The 16,943-nt window shown below is 42.2% G+C and overlaps 1 protein-coding gene across 2 annotated transcripts in view; it reads right to left on the reverse strand.

Annotated features, from left to right (window-relative positions):
- LOC141088303 (neural cell adhesion molecule L1-like protein) overlaps positions 1-15,702 on the reverse strand; it is a 189,091-nt gene extending 173,389 nt beyond the window's left edge. The window contains exon 1 of one of the 2 annotated variants that reach the window (XM_073574331.1): positions 15,612-15,702. The gene's annotated coding sequence lies outside the window, so the exon portion shown is untranslated. Of the gene's footprint in view, positions 1-15,190 lie in introns of both variants that reach the window. The other variant, XM_073574332.1, reaches the window with a different exon arrangement.
- Between the last annotated feature and the right edge of the window lie 1,241 nt (positions 15,703-16,943).

Consider the following 16,943-nt stretch of genomic DNA (forward strand, 5'->3'; position numbering starts at 1 on the left):
GAACTTAATTTCTTTTGGATTTTTTCTTCCAAGCTAGATAAACCTCAGTGAATTCTCTTATGGAAAAGATTGAAGTCTGAAAATGGACACAAATTACGGTATTCCCAGTTCCAATCCTTTCAGGCCTAATTGCTGTGGTGAGATGCAGTGAATAGTGACCCTTGCAGTCAATGGACCAGTTCACACAAATAGCTGTTGATACAATGGGGCAATAGGGTTTTTCAAATGCCTGCCGGCAAGCAATTGTCCTTTTTCTATTTCCATCACAATTGCCTTATTCAGAGGTAAAATACTTCAGGATCACACAGATTCCCACCAGTGACTGATTAAGGGACTCATTGGCCCATGGCTGTAAATTATAACAACATTTAAAGGTAGTTGTCCTGGGCGAAATGTTTTCTATTCAGGCCTTTGAAATTTAAGATACTTTCCTCTTACTTCTTTCTCTTGATCTGACTCATAGTTGCACCTCTTAATATTCTGCCAGGAACAGGATCTTAGCATTGAAGTTTAGAAGTAAGAGATGGAATTATCTCTGAAGAAGTAAAATATGCTACATCTCAGCACTTAAAGTGGACAAATGTCAAGAAATAAGTGCAGCCTGCTCGAAAAGAAGGACCTCCAATAAACCATCCTGACTCTCCAAAATAGAAGGTCACAGTGAGAATCTAGGAACAGTGGCGTCCCATAGCCAAAGCCTAGGGAGACATACGATAGTCTTGATCCCAGTATTCCCCAGGGTAGCCAAAACAGTGAAATAAGATGCCCGGCTAGATCAGTTTCCCTCTCGAGAGAGGGTAGCCTGGAGTTTGCAGTAGAGAGCAGAACCTGATGGCCACACATTCCCCCCACTTGACCGATCAGGAAGGAACTGTAAGGGGACCGCACCATGAAAAGTCCTTGTGACAAGGACACACAGTGATGCAAATAAAATAAATAGTGAAGGGTGTATTAATGTAAAATTGACCGGATCCCTATCCAATCCAGAAGGCACGAAAAAGAGTGTGTGCTTAAAAGAATGAAAGTTGAAATGCTGTGCAAATGTGCCTAACTCAAGTGGAGTTCCCACACTTAGTGAGTTAAGATATCCTAAGGTTACCACTCCTGGGGCTCTTCTGTTCCCAAACTACTCAACCCATGGCTTCGATCCTTAGAGAAGGGGAATCAGGGTCGTCTACCAAATGACTATAAAAGCCACCTGGTGTACACCCTGAAATGTCCACCCTGTGTGCAATTTATCATTCTACTAAGGCAGCACATGCCATAGTCGCCTTTTCAAAAGATACTATGCTTGATCTTAGCCAAAATGTATACACATGCAACGCACACTGTTTCCATATTAGACGTATGCAGCAGACATACACCACATACTTGTGCTTCTCACAAACTTAGAATATCATAAAAAAGTTAATTTATTTCAGTTTTTCGATACAAAAAGTGAAGGTCATTGCTAAAGAAGCTGGCTGCTCACAGAGTGCTGTTTCCAATCATATTAATGGAAAGTTGAGTGGAAGGAAAAAATGTGGTAGAAAAAGGTGCACAAGCAATCGTGATAACCGTAGCAAGCCTTGAAAGGATTGTTAAGAAAAGGCCATTCAAAAATTTGGGAGAGATTCACAAGGAGCGGACTGCTGCTGGAGTCGTTGCTTCAAGTGCCACCACACACAGACGTATCCGTATGGGGCATCCGTGCACTGGAGGGGTCTTTTCATGGGCAAGGTTATGGGGTTTAATCATTGTGTAGGGGTTTACGGCTCATGACTTACATTATTGCTATTGTCTATGGGACTTATTACTGGCGTTCATGTCTGCTAAACTCTGTTGTCGCTTTGAAGTTATACATCCCATATGACATGGGCACATAGTCCTTTATTTATCCTCTGTCCTTCCCCATATTTTGTATGAGATCATAAGGCATATTGGTTGTTAGTGATTGCACTATGCACTTTACTATTTAATAATTAGGTTATAAAATATGCATACCTGTGGTCTCATGTGTTACTGATACCCTCCAGTGCTTCAAGGTTATACGCTGCCCACCTGTTCTTTTGCATGTTGACTGTGAGCACAAATTCTGAATTTTGTATTCACATGTGTGTTATATCTTAATAAAGACAATTTATAGAATTTTTAAAGTTGTCTTGGAAAAAAGTTTTTGACTTTTTCTACATTGTAGTTAATAGGATTCAAAAAACTCTCTGGTTCTTTTTCATGTTTTACGTCGTATCCAGGACATGGGCTACAAGTGTCGGATTCCTTGTGTCAAGCCACTCATGACCAATAGAAAACGCCAGAAGCGTCTTACCTGGGACAAGGAGAAAAAGAACTGGACTGTTGCTCCGTGGCCCAAAGTGTTGTTTTCAGGTGAAAGTAAATTTTGCATTTCATTTGGAAATCAAGGTCCCATAGTCTGGAGGAAGAGTGGAGAGGCCACAATCCAAGCTGCTTGAGGTCTAGTGTGGAGTTTCCACAATCAGTGATGGTTTGGGGAGACATGTCATCTGCTGGTGTAGGTCCACTGTGTTTTATCAAGACCAAAGTCAGCGCAGCCGTCTACCAGGAAATTTTAGAGCACTTCATGCTTCCCTCTGCCGACAAGCTTCTTGGAGATGGAAATTTCATCCTCCAGCAGGACTTGGCACCTGTCCACACTGCCAAATGTACCAATACTTGGTTTACAAGCAACAGTATCACTGTGCTTGATTGGCCACCAAACTCGCCTGACCTTAACCCCATAGAGAATCTATGGGGTATTGTCAAGAGGAAGATGAGAGACACCAGACCCAACAATGCAGACGAGCTGAAGGCTGCTATCAAAGCAACCTGGGCTTCCATAGCACCTCAGCAGTGCCACAGGCTGATCGCCTCCATGCCATGCTGCATTGATGCAGTAACTGATGCAAAAAGAGCCCCGACTAAGTATTGAGTGCATTTACTGAACATACATTTTAGTAGGCCAACATTTCGGATTTAAAATCATTTTTCAAGCTGGTGTTATAAAGTATTCTAATTTACTGAGATAATGACTTTTGGTCTTTCATTGGCTGTAAGCCATAATCATCAACATTAACAGAAATAAACACTTGAAATAGATCACTCTGTAATGACTCTATATAATAGATGAGTTTCAGTTTTTGTATTGAAGAACTGAAATAAATTAACTTTTTGATGGTATTTTAATTTTGTGAGAACCACTTGTATATAAGATGATTTAAAGTACACACATCACTCCCATAATACACACACACTAGATGCAAACAGTACACACATAACACTCACATATTAGACATATACAGCACGCACTACTCATATATTAGATACATACAGAATACACTACACATACGCTAGATGCATACAGTACACCCACAACACTTTCATATTAAACTCAAACAGCACACGCCATTCACAGATTAGATACGTATGGCACATACATCACTCACATATCAAATGCATACAGCATATAAACCACTAACATATTAGATACGTATAGCATATTCACCATTAGCATATTAAATTAGACACATGCAGCAGACACAGTGCACACATTAATACATATAGTACACACATACCACTGACATATCTGACACCTGCGGCACACATCTCATATTTAAGTGAGATTATTTCTTTCTTTTTTTCTGCTTTTTTTTCATTTATTTCACACATTGTTCCCCACAAATTACCTTTAAAAGGCATTATTTCAACATTTAAATACATGTTTAGTATTACTGATTTACCCTTTAATTTGGGATAGCCCCAACTTCAGGGCAAACTCATCCTCCTACCTACATTGCAAAACTGATCTTGGTCTGCTAAGACTCAGATATCGCTCCTCCCGACCAGGCCATCAAATGATCCCTCAGACTCAGTGACATGCCGCTAATAGCGGCACGCCACACGTATGCTATCGGGCCCCCCAACTTTAATGGGATAAAAATCATCAGAAGGCAGATAAAGTTGATTTCAATGGCGGGATTGTGGGGTCCATCATATTGTGTTGGAGCTGTCAGGGCCATCATGCTGTGGGAGTGATGACTTTGGGGACCATCATACCGTGGGTGGAATGATTGTGATGGCATCATACTATGTGTAAACTTTGTGGACATCATACTGGGCTGGGGGAATTTCACGGGCATCATATCGTTTTAGGGGACTGTGGGAGTATTACACTGTGTTGTTGTGCTGTGGAGGTCTTTATACTGTGTTGGGAGCACTGTTGCGACATCATATTGTTTGGGGGCACTGCTATGGCCTTATATTGTGCTGACGGCACAGTTGGGGATTTATACACTGGAAAAAATACTGTTGGGGGTACAGTGGGGGGAATCTTACTTTGCTGGGGTCACTGCTGGGTCAAAAAAGAAAAGTAATGCTAGCTCACCATTGAAGCTTATGAGGATCCAGTGTGCACGGAACCACGAGTTGACCACACGTGTTTGAAATGTAGAAAAAAGTGAATGGAGTTCCAGCTTCTTTTAAAATATCAAATAGTGTCTTTATTCCATCAAAGTTTAACGAATCAAAGACAGGATGGTCAGCAAGCAACACTTTTTGAAGATGGTTGTTCTTTGTCAAGTCACTGTGTAGTCATCATAATGTGCATGTGAGGGGATACTATTGAGGTATCTTACTTTTGGAAGCATCATACTCTACGGAGGCAGTGAAAAGGGAATTGTAGTAGGTGAGAACACTAAGGGCCTTCAGTAGGTGCACAATTGCTGTCTTTGTGCTGTAAAACATGTCTCTAGCCGTGTTTTTAAAATTTGGGAATCATGCCCTTATGTGACTACACCTGTCCTAGAGAATATGGGAAGCAAGGTGTGCCACAGTCCGTGCTGCTGAGTCCACAAAATCACCTGGGATGCAAGATGTTGTAACAAAGTACTTCTTTATTCCTTCCTACGCGTTTCGGCGCCCTTCCTGGCACCTTCCTCAGGGATATACACTCCCTGGCCACTTTATTAGGTACACCTGTCCAACTGTGTGTTAAGACTTAATTTCTAATCAGCCAATCACATGGCGGCAACTCAGTGCATTTAGGCATGTAGACATGGTCAAGACAATCTCCTGCAGTTCAAACCGAGCATCAGTATGGGGAAGAAAGGTGATTTGAGTGCCTTTGAACGTGGCATGATTGTTGGTGCCAGAAGGGCTGGTCTGAGAATTTCAGAAACTGCTGATCTACTGGGATTTTCACGCACAACCATCTCTAGGGTTTACAGAGAATGGTCCGAAAAAGAAAAAAAATCCAGTGAGCGGCAGTTCTGTGGCCGGAAATGCCATGTTGATGCCAGAGGTCAGAGGAGAATGGGCAGACTGGTTCGAGCTGATAGAAAGGCAACAGTGACTCAAATTGCCACCCGTTACAACCAAGGTAGGCAGAAGAGCATCTCTGAACGCACAGTGCGTCGAACTTTGAGGCAGATGGGCTACAGCAGCAGAAGACCACACTGGGTACCACTCCTCTCAGCTAAGAACAGGAAACTGAGGCTACAATTTGCACAAGCTCATCGAAATTGGACAGTAGAAGATTGGAAAAACGTTGCCTGGTCTGATGAGTCTCGATTTCTGCTGCGACATTCGGATGGTAGGGTCAGAATTTGGCGTAAACAACATGAAAGCATGGATCCATCCTGCCTTGTATCAACGGTTCAGGCTGGTGGTGGTGGTGTCATGGTGTGGGGAATTTTTTCTGGGCACTCTTTGGGCCCCTTGGTACCAATTGAGCATCGTTGCAACGCTACAGCCTACCTGAGTATTGTTGCTGACCATGTCCATCCCTTTATGACCACAATGTACCCAACATCTGATGGCTACTTTCAGCAGGATAATGCGCCATGTCATAAAGCTCGAATCATCTCAGATTGGTTTCTTGAACATGACAATGAGTTTACTGTACTCAAATGGCCTCCTCAGTCACCAGATCTCAATCCAATAGAGCATCTTTGGGATGTGGTGGAACGGGAGATTCGCATCAGGGATGTGCAGCCGACAAATCTGCGCCAACTGTGTGATGCCATCATGTCAATATGGTCCAAAATCTCTGAGGAATGCTTCCAGCACCTTGTTGAATCTCTGCCACGAAGAATTGAGGCAGTTCTGAAGGCAAAAGGGGGTCCAACCCCTTATTAGCATGGTGTACCTAATAAAGTGGCCAGTGAGTGTATATTGATATTGCTTAAGCCATCCCATCTTGCATCTTGCATCCCAGGTGATTTTGTGGACTCAGCAGCGCGGACTGTGGCACACCTTGCTTCCCATATTCTCTGGCAGTTTTTCCACGTTGGAGTGGTCGGTGGAGGTCCTGCAGCAGCTGATACTGTGTTATGTCTTCAAGCCAGTTGTGGGTCACACAACTGGAATAGGTGCGTGGAACTGCATTACACCACTCACATCGTAGTGTCACTAGTGATAGGGCACTATTGCGCCTCTTGTTCCCCCATCCTTTTTGTATTGATACACCTGTCCTATGCATTGTGACCTACTTACTCCATCAAATATTGACACTACAAATGACATTTTAAAATGTCATTGTTGAGTTACATGCACAACATTTTAAGACGTTGGGTGAATTTAGGTGTTGCATTGAATTATATTTTATAATTTTCAATTGTCTTAGGAAACATCTATTCTTTTTTATCGCTGCTGGCCCTCCAGAGTCATGGATTCTGTTATTCTATAAAGATGGTAGAACAGTCACAATTTACTAATTGGTTTAGACCAAAGGGTAAAATCATACATGCAAATGTTGGAGTCAAAGCCAAAAAGTAAATAAAAATGGTGCGAAAAGTAAAAAAAAATACTTATCTGCTGTATCTTATCTGCTGTATTCATGCCAAAAACGGCATCAAAACATCTGCATCTTTAAAGGGAACATGAGAGCTGATACATGTTCCCTGATACAGGAGCAGCATGTAAAGTGAGGAAAAAAAGTATTTAGTCAGCCACCAATTGTGCAAGTTCTCCCCCTTAAAAAAATGAGAGAGGCCTGTAATTGACATCATAGGTAGACCACAACTATGGGAGTCAAAATGGGAACACAAATCTAGAAAATCACTTTGTCTGATTTGGCAAGATTTATTTTGCAAATTATGGTGGAAAATAAGTATTTGGTCACCTAAAAACATGCAAAAAACATTTCATCCATTATAAGTTTATGCTTAGAACATACAACACTGCCCTTCACCTCTCCAAACAAACCTATTTTAGCACCCTCATCACCTCACTGTCTAATAACCCTAAACGTCTCTTTGACACTTTTCATTCTCTACTCAGTAGAGTTGGTTTCCAGTACCATCTCTATGATGACACCCAATTATACACTTCTCCTGACATCACGCCTGCCTTTCTAGAAAACACCAACGATTGTCTAAACGCTGTGTCTAACATCATGTCCTCACTATATCTGAAACTGAACCTGTCAAAGACTGAACTCCTTGTGTTTCCTCCCCCTACTAATGTACCTATACCCGACATTGCCATTTCCATGTGTGGTTCCACTATTGCTCCCCAGCAACATGCCTGCTGTCTTGGGGTCATACTTGACTCCGAGCTTTCCTTTGCCCCCCACATCCGATCACTGGCTCGCTCTTGTTATCTGCACCTCAAAAACATTTCTAGAATTCGACCTTTTCGTACTTTTGACTCTGCAAAAACTCTTACTGTTTCTCTTATTCATTCTCGTCTCGACTATTGTAACTCTCTTCTAACCGGTCTCCCTCTTACCAAACTCTCCCCCCTCCAATCTGTCTTGAATGCTGCAGCCAGGATCATATTTCTCACCAATCGTTACACCGATGCCTCTACCATGTGCCAGTCATTACACTGGCTACCCATCCATTCCAGAATCCAGTACAAACTTATTACCCTCACCCACAAAGCTCTCCATGGCTCAGCACCACCCTACATCTCCTCCCTTGTTTCAGTATACCACCCTACCCGCACCCTCCGTTCTGCTGATGACCTGAGGTTAGCATCCTCAATAATCAGAACCCCCCCACTCCCACCTCCAAGACTTTACACGTGCTGCGCCAATTCTTTGGAATGCACTTCCCAGGTCAATACGATTAGTCCCCAATCCCTACAATTTTAAGCGTGCCCTGAAAACGCATTTATTCAGACAGGCCTACCACCTCAACACATTAACCTAATCTATCCCTGTGTGGCACAGTCAAAAGTTTTTCCATAACCAGGTTCCCCGCATCATGTTCCCACATGCTTTATGCATCTATTAGCCCTCTGTGTCTGTACTGTTACACACTTAACATTATGGCAGGTCCATACAATCAGGGCAATTGTTACCACCCACCTTTTGTGTCTACCTTCTTCCTCATAGATTGTAAGCGTGTGAGCAGGGCCCTCATTCCTCTTGGTATCTTTTATGATCTATGTGATTATTGTTATGCTATAATGTCTATCGTCTGTACAAGTCCCCTCTAAAATGTAAAGTGCTGCGGAATATGTTGGCGTCATAGAAATAAAATTTATTATTATTATTATTATTATTATGCAAGATTTCTGGCTCTCACAGACCTGTAACTTCTTCTTTAAGAGGCTCCTCTGTCCTCTACTCATTACCTGTAGTAATGGCACCTGTTTGAACTTGTTATCAGTATGAAAGACACCTGTCCACAACCTCAAACAGTCACACTCCAAACTCCACTATGGTGAAGACCAAAGAGCAGTTGAAGGACACAGAAACAAAATTGCAGCCCTGCACCAGGCTGGGAAGACTGATTCTGCAATAGGCAAGCAGCTTGGTGTGTTGAAATCAACTGTGGGAAAAATAATAAAAAAATGGAAGACATACACGACCACTGATAATCTCCCTCGATCTGGGGCTCCACGCAAGATCTCACCCTGTGAAGTCAAAATGATCACAAGAATAGTGAGCAAAAATTCTATAAGCACACACAGGAGACCTAGTGAATGACCTGCATAGAGCTGGGACCACCGTAACAAAGACTACCAACAGTAACACCCTACACCACCAGGGACTCAGATCCTACAGTGCCAGACATGTCCCCCTGCTTAAGCCAGTACATGTCTGGGCCTGTTTGAAGTTTGCTAGAAAGAATTTGGATTATCCAGAAGAGTATGGAGAGAATGTCATAAGGTCTGATGAAACCAAAGTAGAATTGTTTGGTAGAAACAAAACTCGTTGTGTTTGGAGGTTACAGAATGCTGAGCTACATCCAAATAACACCATACCTACTGTGAAGCATGGGGGTGGCAACACCATACTTTGGGGCTGTTTCTCTGCCAAGGTACCAGGATGACTGATCCATGTACATGAAAGAATGAATAGGGCCATGTATCATGAGAATTTGAGTGCAAACCTCCTTCCATCAGCAAGGGCATTGAAGATGAAACGTGGATGGGTCTTTCAGCATGATAATGATCCCAAGCACAATGCTAGCGCAATGAAGGAGTGGCTTCATAAGAAGCATATGAAGCATATGAAGGTCCTGGAGTAGCCTAGCCAGTCTCCAGATCTCAACCCCATAGAAAACCTTTGGAGGGATTTGAAAGTCCATGTTGCCCAGCAACAGTCCCAAAACATCACTGCTCCAGAGATCTGCATGGAGGAATGGGCCAACATACCACCAACTGTGTGTGCCAACCTTGTGAAGACTTACAGAAATGTTTGACCTCTGTCATTGCCAACAATATATATAACAAAATATTGAGATGAACTTTTGTTAATGACCAAATACTTATTTTCCACCATAATTTGCAAAATAAGTCTTGCCAAATGAGACAAGGTGATTTTCTGGATTTGTTTTCTCATTTTGACTCTCATAGTTGTGGTCTACCTATGATGTCAATTACAGGCCTCTCTCATCTTTTTAAGTTGGAGAACTTGCACAATTCGTGGTTGACTAAATACTTTGTTTCCCCACTGTATCAGACGTTGGCAACCGTATATTGAGAACAATATAGTTTGATTGCAGCTGGGGACCATGCCGTGCTGGAGACAAGTCAGACAGGCGGATCCCCAGCAGCTTCTCTTTGCCAATGAGTGATAGGCCTTTCCCTATACACGCACATGGAGAGACCTGTCACTCCAGGGCAGTGGGTGGGGAGAAGCCACCTGTCTGACTAGTCTTCAGTCCCCCGACTGCTACAAAACTATGTTTTTCACTGAAACGTGCAGTCACTGTCTGATACATGCTGCTTGTGGATTGTGCAGTGTGTATTTGCAGTAAGATTCCCTTTCATTTTCAGTTTTATAAGCTAGTGACTGTTGACCAATTGCTTTGATGTCTGCCATACTTGGCACACACAGATTTAAGGAATTCTTGTGAAGGCTGAACATACCACCGTTGCAACTGCACAGGGGTCCAAAGGTGGGAGAAGACCCATGCAGTTGTGCAATGAGGGCAATCTAGCCTGTCACTTGGAGGCCCTAGGCTCAGGGGGATTTCTCACCAGTTTTGATGATGGGGTGTATAGGAGTCAGTAGCCCATGATTTAGTAAGGGGCACACCTTTTTAATGAATCAGGAGTTTCTGATGAATAGCATGTGCTTCTGTACGTCTCGCCACAATTCTTTTTCCAATCAGGAGAGCAGGGGATCGGGGGATCAAGAGGAGGTATTTATTATATATCTGCTATATGAAGTGCGGTGGGGGTGCATTATACTATATGAAGTGCAATGGGGGCGCATTATACTATATGAAGTGCAGTGGGGGCGCATTATACAATATGAAGTGCAATGGGGCGCATTATATTTTATGAAGTGCAATGGGGGCTCATCATACTATGTAAAGTACAATGGGGATGCATTATACTATATAAAGTGCAATGGTGGTGCATTGTACTATATGCAGGCACATTATACTACATGGAGGTGTGTTATGCTATATGAAGTGCAATGGGGCAAATTATACTAAATAAAAGTGCAATGGGGTGCATTATACTATATGGAGGCACCTTATACTGTATGAAGTGCAACAGGGTACATCATACTATGTAAAGTGAAATGGTGGCATATTAAACTATATAAAGTGCAATGGGGGTGCATTAAACTATATGGAGGCACATTATACTATATTCAGGTGTATTATACTGTATGAAGTGCAATGGAAGCACATTATACTATATAAGGTGCAACGCAGGAACATTATACTATAGAAGCGCAATGGGGCATATTATACTATATAAGATGCAGTGCAGGCGCATTATACTATATGAAGTGAAATGGAGGTACATTATACTATATGATCTGCAATGGGGTGCCTTATACTTTATGAAGTGCAATGGTGTGTATTATACCATATGAAGTGCAGTGGGGTGCATAATACCAAATGAAGTGCAATAGGAGCGCATTATATTATATGAAGTGCAATGGGGCGCATTTTACTATATAAAGTGCACTGGGGGTATATTAACCTATATGGAGGTGCATTATACCATATGAAGTGCAATGGAGGTGTATTATACAATATGAAGTTCAATGGGGGCGCATTATACTATTTGGAGGTGCATTATGCTATTTGAAGTGCAGTGGGGCACTTTATTCTATATAGAGGGCAATAGGGGTGCATTATACTATATGGAGGGCAATGGGGGTGCATTATACAATATGAGTGCAATGGGGGTGCATTATACTATATGGAAGGTAATGGGGATGCATTGTACTACATGGAGGTCAAAGTGAGGCCCATTATACTATATAGAAGGCAATGTGGGGGCCTTAGTAATATTTGGAGGGCTATGTGAGGGCCATTATACTATATGGAGGGCTATGTGGTGCCATTATACTATATAGAGGGCTTATATGCTTTCCATTATACTATATGGAAGGCTATGTTGGGACCATTATACTATTTGGAGGGCTATATGGGGTCCATTATACTTTGTTGGGGCCATTAAAATATTTGGAGGACTATATGGAGGCTATCATAGTATTTGAAGGACTATGTGTGGGGCCATTATAACATTTGGAGAGCTATGTGGGGCCATTATACTTCATGGATGTCATGGTTAGGACATGGTTAATGTCCTGTTCTCACAGGGTTAACTTTTGCCGGCCTCTCTTTGGATCTGGGAGGGGTATTTACACTCACTCCAGTCTAGGATTCCCTGTCAGCTATACTGTTATTCTGGCTGTGTCTGACCCCCCTGGTGTGTGTGTATACTGCACTGCTTGTTTGATTCCTGTGTATGACCCGGTCTGTCCCCTCACTTTGTGCTCCATCTCTCGATTTGGTACTATTGTCTTCTCCGGTTCTGACCTCCTGGCTTGGCTATTGTTACTCCGTTACTGTTTGTCACTATTGTACCGTCTGGTTTTCTGATCTATTGCTACGTCCTGACTATTTGCTCTGTCTAAACCTTTGGTACTGTCCTGCTATCTCGTGCTTTGACCCGGCTTGATCTGATTTATGTCCCTGTCTATGCCCCTTGGTATCTTGTCCCATAGTTACCTTTCTAGGAGTTTCCCTGCAGCTCCTAGCTCTGTGGAGCTTAGGTCACACCCCCAGCAGTCACGTGCTTCAGGTCCTGATAGTCTGAAGCTCAGTAAGCAAGTGCAGTGCTGTGTTCCTGACAATGGAGAGCTATGATGTGGGGGCCAGTATACTGTTTGTAGGGCTGTGATTGGGGTCATTATACAGTTTGGAGGCTATTAAACGATTTGTAGAACTATGTGGGGGCTACTATACTGGTTGTCTGGCTGTGTGTGGCTCCATTTCCTGTTTCCTGTCCATTATACTGTTAACCTGGCTATGTGGGGGTCCATTATACTGTTTTATATAGTGAAGTCTTTGGAAGGAGAGAGGGAGTAAAGGAGGGAAGGTCTCAGAGAGACATAGACAGAGAAACACACTGACAAATTATGCTGAAGATTTTTAGTAAGTGTTTTACATGATCCCAGTGCTGGATTCACAACTATACTGCTCATTACTGTTTTATAAGTTCCTCCATACTGCTGCTGCTTTTGAGGATATGCTAGATAGACACAAAAGACCAGGAATTTCTTATGTCTTTATGTACTGTGTATGAGAGACATTATAGCAGCTTGTCTCCACCCAGTAGCTCAGCCACAACTAAAAATAAGAGAGTCTGCTGAAAGGAAACCAGTTAACATGTAGGACACAATCATATAATGGCTAGAAACATTGTTTTTCATTAAGTATACACACTTAACAGCTTATTCTGAAAAGTTGCTAGAAATTATAGTAAGCCTATAAATCATTTTTTGTTACTTACATATGCAATTCTCATGCAACTTGTGTGAAACTTTTACTCCATGTTTTTATTCTCAATGTTTAGAACAGTACTAAGATATTGATGACCTACCCTATAGGACAAGTCATCAGTATTGGACTGGTGAGGGTCTGGCTCTCAGACAGCACCCTACAATCAGCTGTTACTGGGTACCCCAGTCACCAGAAGTTGACAGTTTATAGATCTGGAACAGCAGAGCGCCATGTGTAGTAGCCATTCTGGGGTACTTCAGGTCAAATCATATTCAGTTCAAATCATATTCATTTCTGAGCCGCAGAACCCAAGAATTGCCATTGCACAGTGCACAGATATCGGGTGTTCCGCCTCTAAAAACTGTGACCCTCTTGATACTGGACCTGGTGAGAGCTGATCTGTGGTGTGTGGGGTGTAAGACTCCCACTGATCTTTTATTGATGACTTATGTTAAGGGCAAGTCATCAATATATAAGTCCTGAAAAACTCCATTACCTTTAGAACATTAAATGTTAGCATTAACATTTTGCCTACATGCAGAGCCCCCACAACTTAATAAGGAAAATTTTCATAGTGACAACACAACACTTTTACTTGGTAAACAAATACAATATAACATAATTGTGCTGTTATGATGCAAGTGGATTTTGTAGTGTGCACACTTGACCATTGTTGTACTCGAATAGCATGGTTGGCACATGACTACGGAAGATAAAGATTGTCTGAAGCAGTCACGTGTGGATGATTGCTAAGTAGGGCAGAGCACAAAGCTCTGCAAGACCATTAGCATTGGGACACTAGAGCTGTGGGAAACTTACCAGGTAAGTTCTTTGGTATTTTTTTTGCACGTCCCCCTACTTTGAGCCACATTCTAGACAAGTCCCATAAGACTTTTGGACTAATGCGCCAGAAATCTAGCTTAAAAGTGTTTGAAATGTTTTAAAATTTTTGTGCAATTTTACAATGTGCAAATTTGCAGCTTTTGACATTTTTACTCCAGTATCCCCCACTTCTTTTTGGTGTAAAATAAAGTGGTTGTCCAAGCTTGGTGTACAAATCTGCAGTCAGTTTATGTGACTGCAGACTTGTAAATCCTGACAGCACACAGTGCGTGCTATCAGGATTCTCTGGTGTCAGCGCCAAGATCGGGCGGGCGCGTGAGCGCAAGTATGCGACTTGCATACCCGTGATCACGTGCCGACTAGACATGCTGACAAGTGTCTGGACACGTCTAGTCATATTGTAGCCAGAAATATGCAAATTGTATACTTGTGGTCACATGACTGCCCGCTCCCGCCATCGGCACTGAAGAATCCTGACAGCGCGTATTATGAGCACTGTGAGGAGTCATAATTCTGAGTGACTGCAGACTTGTACCCCGAGCCTGGACGCCCCCTATAAGACAGTGTAGCGCTCCAGCCCATCTCTAGTGAGCATTTTGTTATGGTGGCGCACTGCAGCTGAAAGTTGTGCCAAAGTCATTAAGAGGTGCACGCTACTTGATAAATTTGACACATCTTTCTCTATCTTACCGTGGAACACCACTGGCGTACAAAACGACAGAGTTGATGTATCGGCCCTAAAATGTCCATCGGAGGAGCTCTTAAACTTATGCATAACTCTTCTCTGGTCGTCACTATCAATTTCACCAGTACATGTTTATAGTATGTGTATGAGAACATAACAAAACGCAGGGAAATGCTTGCATATGACATAGTAATAACGTAGGGCAAGATTGTATGTAATCCAGTTCTATTTACAGGATGGAAGCAAATTACGGAAATGGTATGACCCAGAGAGATGGAAAAATCTATGAATTCTGAGCATCATTCCCTTCCCTAGTCTGATCCTTGTAGGTAAAGTATGAATGAAAATGTGAAATACATATATTATGTAATTAAAAAAGATGAGTCGTATAATATCCGTGCCATCAAAAACAAACAAGTGATTAATTGACGTCTTACGATTTGTACGAGGCTTCACCAACCTGCATCTAATGAGGAGCCACAGGTACTGTAGATGCTCCTTGTCCGACGGTAGCATCTTCAGAGACACATGTTGCTGATGCTTACTGCCTGCAACTCGTTTCTCATCGATTTCCTAACGCTCCCTCCAGTAAATGTCTATTCTGCAGGGAATTATGGCGCTTGTAGTTCTCGCCGCAGTCAGATTAGAAGTTATTGATCTTCGATAAGTTGTTGAAAGTGGCTCTAACAAATAGTTGCATTGTGCACGTTGAAGACCCGCGGCTTCCTTAGCACCGGCTGATCAGTAATGTCATATATAGAGCACTGCAGAGCGTTACCCTATAAACCCCGGGTGGTAGAATTTTATATGATCCCTATAAATTAGCGGAATTGCGGTATATGTAATCCCCTGCCGTTACGGTTGCGGTATCATTTACTCACCTCTCCTGCATTGGGATCTCTGGCTCATCTCAAGGTCCTTATGTTAAAAAAACCTTCAAATCCCCCTAAAGTGGATCACAGTACAACCTCACCCCACCCCAGTCCTCCTCCTAACCCCCCTACCGTCCTGTTTCCTAAATCAATCAGACTCCACACAAAGCGTTGGAGAAGATCGTGACCAGAATCTAGATGTCTCTCGGCACAGACAGGAGCCATAGCAACTGCAGCAACACTGCGACTATGTGGGGAAGAGAAGACCCCCTCTACAAACAACCTGGAGAGGGGGGTGTGTGTGAGAAAGGGAAAACAGGAGCATTAATCACGAAAGTGATAGTAAAAAGAAATTAAAGATGGATAAATATGGCGTGGCGTGGCGGGGACCTGATCAAGTCAGACGGGACGAGGGAGAGGGCATCAGGTGAGCAGAAGGCAGGAGAGGGTTAATAAAGCGTGCGAGACCTCGGTTACTTTTGGCCTAATTTGCACTTTTTCATTCATAAATATTTCATGTCTTTACAGGTAAAACTAAATAAATTTAGAATTAAAACCGGATCAGCAACGTGACGCCTACAGGACATCTGACGGCATGTACATTTTTCCGTGGCGGTTGCACCCGTGAAATTTACAGATATTAAAATATTTTCGATTTCACTTTCTTACTACGATCGTGTGTTTTGGGTCCGATTCATTATTTGCAATTTTTGAAAAAATTTGTTTTCCTTTTTTTTTCTGCCTTGTAGTATTCGCTGTCTTTTTTTAGCGCCATATTCATCAAAATGGCAAGTGCGGTTCATGAATTTTGCGTAAAACAAAAAATATTGTTTTTTTAACCCCCCCTCCTTCATAACGAGGCTATTTTTCATTTTTTCCTCCGCTTCTTTCAAGAGCCATTTTTTTTATTTTTCCGACCACATAGCCATATGAGAGCAATTTTTTTTATATTCGCGGGATAAGTTGTACTTTTGACTGACATCATCCTTTTTATCATGTGATGCACTGGAAAGCAGGAGAAAAATTCCAAGTGAAAAGAATTTTTAAAAAAAAGTGCAATTCCACAATTGTTTTTTGGGTTTTTTATTTATGATGTTTGCTATATGGCAAAACTGATTCTCTAGGTCAATTCGATTACGTAGACATGTAACATGTATATATATATATTTTTTTTTAAGTGGTGATTTTATTTTTTGTTTGCAAATTTGTAAAAAATCATTTTTTTTGCTTTTGTCACCATTTTCCTGTAATATTTTCATTTTTCGGGATATGGGGCTATGTGAGGGCTTCAGCAGACCCTCGCTTGTCATGGGAACCCTTTGATGATCGACGATAACGTCA

The sequence above is a fragment of the Dendrobates tinctorius genome, unplaced genomic scaffold (assembly GCF_039654945.1).
Source record: "Dendrobates tinctorius isolate UK_male_01 unplaced genomic scaffold, ASM3965494v1 ptg000038l, whole genome shotgun sequence".
Lineage (NCBI taxonomy): Eukaryota > Metazoa > Chordata > Amphibia > Anura > Dendrobatidae > Dendrobates > Dendrobates tinctorius.